This window comes from Bos taurus, chromosome 22, assembly GCF_002263795.3.
Source record: "Bos taurus isolate L1 Dominette 01449 registration number 42190680 breed Hereford chromosome 22, ARS-UCD2.0, whole genome shotgun sequence".
In the NCBI taxonomy this organism is placed as follows: Eukaryota; Metazoa; Chordata; class Mammalia; order Artiodactyla; family Bovidae; genus Bos; species Bos taurus.
Genome location: NC_037349.1, coordinates 56,108,633 through 56,114,731, shown reverse-complemented (window position 1 = coordinate 56,114,731; position 6,099 = coordinate 56,108,633). Strand labels below are relative to the sequence as shown.

Here is a 6,099-nt window from a genome sequence, read left to right as displayed (position 1 = left end):
GGCTGCTCCCCAGCCATTCACCAGGGGTTTCAAATGACTCCTTGAGGAAACGGCTTCTTGCTTTGGGAAACAAAGGCAAATGCCCCCAGCTGGCAAGGCCAGGGGAAGTCCTGTGCTGGGTCTGGAGAGGGAGCAGGGCTGTAAGGGCTGCCAGTACTGGGAGATAAATCCTTTGGCCAGTCCAGTGGCTTCCATTTCTTGCTTGCAACAAATGGCAGGAGGGCCCACTCCTTTTGTCAACTAACAGAGAGTAATCATAATGTCTTTAACTTTTATTACAAAAAATGGAATCATGCACAAATAATAATACCAAGCACCAGACGGCAACAAAAAATAACTCTTTCTGATGGATTACTAGTGATTTCTGGTGTAAAACGCAAACGGAGGTAACATGGTTAACGTTACTCCAGGACTCCTTCCTTTCTTTTCTGTTCCTTATTTATGTGACAAGATTTCTGAGTGCTTATAGCCGTAAAAATAAGAATGAAGAAGAGATGAAGCTGTAGAGATAAGTAATACTTCTCTACTAGTACACAAGATGGGGGAAATCTAGTTAAACCATTAAAAATGTCATGTGAAATAATACTTTGTGTAATCAGTATCTATCAAAACTTATAATATTTATAGTTTTGACCAATCATGTACTAGTATTTGTGATCATACCTTTGCAGAATAACAGTTTGCACTTAGTGACTTAGGAGCACAGAAAATTTTTAAAAATTTAAAACTGGTTTACATCCATAGTTGTCACAGAGAAGATGGTGTGATCAGTAAGCGACTTTCAGGCATGAGAATATACTGTTGAGGACTTCCCTGGGGGTCCAGTGGTTAAGACTCTGCACTCCCAATGCAAGGGGCCTGAGTTCAATCCCTGGTCAGGGAACCAGATCCCACATGCCACAGCTAAGACCCAGCAAAGTCAAATAAATATATATATTTTTAAAGTGTATTGTGGTTGTTTAGTTGCTAAGTGGTGTCTGACTCTTCGACCCCATGGACCGTAGCCCACTAGGCTCCTCTGTCCATGGGATTCTCCAGGCAAGAGTACTGGAGTGGGTTGCCATTTCCTTCTCCAGGGGATCTTCCTGACCAGGGATCAAACCTGCGTCTCCTGCGTTGGCAGGTGGATTCTTTACCACTGAGCCACCAGGGAAGCCCACAAGAATAAATTACACTGCGCTAAAAGCTTTTGAGAGGAGCGGAACTGAAGACAAGTTTCAGAGAAACTGAGGCGAAACCTCAATACAGAGGAGCTCGTTTGTGTGCTGTCTACATGAGTTCCGGTGGGGCCACTATGCTCTTCAGCTTCAAGGGATGTGTAACCTGGAGTGATCAAACAGTTCAAGCTGACAGTGTCCATATTTAACATACCCCGAAAAGTACACCCTGTGTACCCATTTTAGCTTCGACATTGTCGATGTCAATTTTTGAACGCATAGGAGGGTGTGGTGTTTCTGAGTTCTTTCGCAGGGGCCGCCAGCTAAGCAGTTTGCAGTTCTCCGATGGGTGGGTCCAGGCAGCTGGCTCTGAAGTGTCAGGCCGGGCTCCCTGCAGACGCAGGCTCCTCTGGGTACTTGTCCCTTGTCCGGGAGATGTCTACCTCAACCGCTGTTTCACACCTGAGCACAGTGAGAGTCCGAGGTCTCGGAGCAGAGGAACCGGCCCCTCCCAGGTCTGCTCACAGCCCCAGTGGGGCTGACAGTCATGTAACTGCTCGACCACTGCTCATGGTGTGATCCCGGAGACCTGCTCAGCCGCTGGGCCCCAGACACGGAGAAGGGACTGAAGACAGCTTCCTGGTCTGTCTAGGGGCTGTGGGGAGAAGGGCTGGTCAAGGAAGACTTCTGAGAAGCGGGGCTCTCTGAAGAAGAAGAGAAATGCCAAAGCAGACGCATGGAGGACAAGGCTGTGGGAACAGCACGTGTGAAGGCGTGGAGGCAACAGCGAGCGCTTTGTCAAGCGAGGCGAAGAGCGTCCAGGATGCCGGCAGGGCTGCTGGACTTTCGCTGAGTATCTACGGCCTCTTGGCTGCTGATCTGGGTACCTGACGAGGTGACTCATGACACCCTCCTGGGCTTCCCTGCTGGCTCAGACAGTAAAAAGAGAAAAAAAATCTGCCTGCGATGCAGGGGACAAGAGTTCGATCCCTGGGCCGGGAAGATGCCGTGGAGAAGGGAATGGCAACCCACTCCAGTGTTCTTGCTTGGATAATCCCATGGACAGAGGAGCCTGGCGGGCTACAGTCCACGGGGTCGCAGAGAATCAGACATGGCTGAGCACACACGCAGTCCCTTGGGCAAGACCCCGACCTCTCTGACCTCATCAGCAGAATACCATTCACACAACACTGTGCCATATGAAATGGCCATGTTTATAGCTCAAAAGCACAGTTGGGTGTTGGAACCTCCACACAGTTCCTCCTTAGATTGGGCCCCCAAAGGGTGGGTGCCTCGTTGAGAGGAGCATAGGTATGTCTTACACAGTGAACCCCGGCGAGGACCGCGTGGCCGGTGCAGAGCTGGGCCGGGGCCCGGGGTGCTGGGCTGTGCCCCGCCTCACCTCTTTGCCTGTGTGGACTCTCTCCCTGCTGACAGCTCTCACAGACGTCACACTCACCTGCTTCCACAACCCAAGAACTGGAACTGACCCTCCTGGTCCCTCGCTCGATTCTGATGATGCGGCCACTCCCGTGCAGACAGCACGGCTGAAGCGCGGGGCACTGTGGTCCCGGAGGGCAGGGGACTGGCGGACAGTCTCGTACAAGTCCACTGTCATGGGCATCTCCTGGCTGCGGGCAACAAAACCCAACTCAAACTAGCTTCAGCAGGAAAGGGAATTCACTGGTTCACGAGAGCTTCCCCAGTGGCACTACTGGTAAAGAACCTGCCTGCCAAGCAGGAGACGTAAGAGACGCGGGTTCGATCCCTAGGTTGGGAAGATCCCCTGGAGGAGGGCGTGGCTACCCACTCCAGTATTCTTGCCTGGATAATCCCAGGGACAGAGGAGCCTGGTGGGCTACAGTCCCTGGGGTCGCAGAGAGTTGGACACGACTGAAGCGTGTGAGCACGCAGGCACTGGCTCCTGAACCGGGAGCTTCTAGAACTGAAACTGGCTTCAAGCATGGCTGCATCCAGGAGTCAAACTGGTTTGACAGGAACCTGTTTTGTCCTTGTCTGGGCCTTGCCTCCCTCCCTCTTGAGCTTGGGCTGTGTTCCTGGCAGCCCTGGGCACACAGGGCCCCTGTTGATAACAAACAGAAGAGTTCCTCTTTCCCCACTCAGCCAGCAAGAGCCTCCGGACCCACGCAGATTGCCCTGCCTGGAATTACTGGTCCATCTCCTGAGCCAGGATCATGGGATTACTTCACTGACCCAGGGCTTGGTTACCAGAGGAAGCCATGCAGCGTGGCAAACACCACGCATAAAGCAAAGACGCCATTCGGTGAGGGGGCTGCTCTAACGGAGGGGCTGGCAAAGCTGGTATCCCCTGAGTGTGCGTGGGGGAGTCAGGGCAGGCTCCACAGGGGACAGGCAGCTCACATCCCCAGAAGGTCACACACAGAATTGCCACGTGAGCCGGCAAGGTCTCTCGTAGGCGTCCACCCCAAGAGAACTGAAAGCAAGGACTCAAACCAGTGCGTGTGGACCTGCGCCCATGGCTGCAGCGTGTCTATGTAACACATAGCCCTCGGACGGTGGAAACGGTCCCAACGGCCATCGGGCGGCGACGCGCGCCTGCCTCTACGACAGAATCTGCTTCAGCGCGGGAAGGAGTGGAGTGCCGATCCACGCCACAGCACGGATGAACGCTGAAAACGCGCTGAGGAAAGGAGCTGCCAGCCAGAAAGGTCCCGTTTTGGATGACTGCACTTGTAGAGAACATCCAGAACAGGGAACTCTCAGGGACACAGCCCAGGGCGGTGGTCGCAGCACGTGGAGGGGGGCGTGGGGGAACACCCGCGCATCAGGTGCCGCGTTTCCTTCTGGGGCGAGGACACTGCCGTCACGCTGGGCAGAGGCGGCGACGGCCCCAGCACCCGCCAAACGCCACCGAGCTGTTCTCTGTAACCTGGTTCCTTTCAGTGGCGGGAGCCACGTGGGGCCACGAAGGCGGCAGGAAGCCCGAGAAGCAGTTGAAGAAGCAAGGAGGAGATGGAGGAGGAAGATAAGGCGTTTAGGCACCAGCAGGAGGAAGAGCGGAAGGAGCTGAAAGCGAAGGCCTCGGGGAAAGGCCACGGCCCCCGGTGGAGTTGAGAAATCTGGCCAAAAGGGAAGCTGGTCCTTGTGCCTGAGGCGACGATGACCCTTAGTTCCATTCCTGTGTAAACGCCTGGATTCGCTTCCACAGTATCTGTTGCCACCTATAGCTAGAAGGAAGTGCTGTCATGGAACCTATTCTACATTTAAGAATAAACTTAAAAAAAAAAAAGTCACGCACTGGTTCATCTTTAGCTCTTCTCAGCCATTTCTATTCTACCTCAGCTATGAGATGCATGTAAACCCAGTCCAGAATCCTGCCAAAGTGTGTTCTTAAGTCCGTGTTCTATCCTGATCTCTGTACCACCTGAAATTAAACCAACTCATTTGAAATAAGGGGGAAAAAAAAAAGGTTCATTTTTTGTCATATGAATTTCACCATAGTTAAAAAAAAATTTTTTTTTTGACCAGAAAAAAACCCCAAAGGGACAAATAATGTATGCTACCTGGTTATTTCCTCCTGAAGGATCCAGTTTGAAGAGAGACGGGAGGGGAAGGCAGGTGTGTGGATGAGGCAAGACTGACCACAAGCTGGTGACTGATGACTGAGGTTTAGGACACTATTCACTGACGGCCCCTGTTTGAAAAACTCCTAACTAAAGAGTTAAATACAAGAGTAGGAGCTGTCAGGCAGACAAACAGGGCTGGGGGAGGTCACTGCAAGAAGGAGAAGACGAGCAAAGAGGCCAAGGCGTGAAGGGAGCGTCAGGGGACACCGCTTGTAGGAAGCCAGGCTTCCTTCTCTCTCTCCTTCCTCTCTCTTTTAAATAAAATCTTGGTGTTAAGCACCAAGAGTCTCAAAGCTGCTTGATCAGCAGTCACAAAGCCCAAGCACCTACTGTACTTACTGGTGGCGACCCAATAAGTCCTGGTCGTTGAGGACCCAGTTAAACTAGTGAAAGTCACTCACTCACGTCTGACACTCTCTGTGACCCCGTGGACTGCAGCCTGCCAGGCGCCTCTGTCCATGGGATTCTCCAGGCAAGAATACTGGAGTGGGCTGCCATTCCCTTTTCCAGGGGGATCTTCCCAACCCAGGGGTTGAACTTGCATCTCCTACATCGGCAGGCAGATTTATCACTGAGCCACCTAGGAAGCCCATTAAAAAAAAGTGGAAACAACCTGAATATCCCCCAGCCAATGGATGGATAGAAACGTGTATCCACACAATGCAGTATTATTCAGCAGCAAAAAGGAACGAGGCGCTGAAACATGCGGCCACACGGATGATCCTGGACAACGTACCACGTGCAAAACGCCAGGCACCAAGGACCACATACTGTGCGATTCCATTTATGTAAGACATCCAGAAGAGGCAAGGCTACAGACAGAAGGTAGATTAGAGTTCTTCGGGTTGGGAGGATAGCGGGAACAGTTTACGGGTGGGTTTTCTAGGGGATGAAAATGGTCTGGGATTAGTGGTGCTGGATGGACCACTGAGCAGAACTGAGCAGAACACTTTAAACGAGTAAACTGCATGTTACCTCAATAAAGCTTGTTATCCAAAAAGATTAAGTACAGTAGTCTGGGCTATTTTAGGGCAGGGGCAAATAGCATAGCACTCCAATTACCCAACTCAGTTTCTCTGGGCTGGCAACCTGGTCATGATAATTAAATGAATTTCAGCAGGAAGTGTTTCATTTATGTTCTGGAAGATACCTACTAAAAATGTAAGAGAGGGAAAAAAAATGCTTCCGGCGCATGAAGCAGTGAGATTCAGGGTCTCTGAGTCCAAATCCTGCCTTTGCCATTTACTAGTGAAATGACTGGCCCAGAGAATAAAACCTAAACACCTATCTGAGTTTGCTTTCATCTGCAACATGGCAATTACACACCATCTCCT

The 6,099-nt window shown here is 51.5% G+C and overlaps 1 non-coding gene across 1 annotated transcript; it reads right to left on the bottom strand.

Moving 5' to 3' along the window:
• Positions 1-3,839: 3,839 nt before the first annotated feature.
• Positions 3,840-3,901, bottom strand: MIR11994 (microRNA mir-11994). Its single transcript, NR_162316.1, has one exon. It is a non-coding gene; the product is annotated as a microRNA mir-11994 (primary transcript).
• Positions 3,902-6,099: the final 2,198 nt, after the last annotated feature.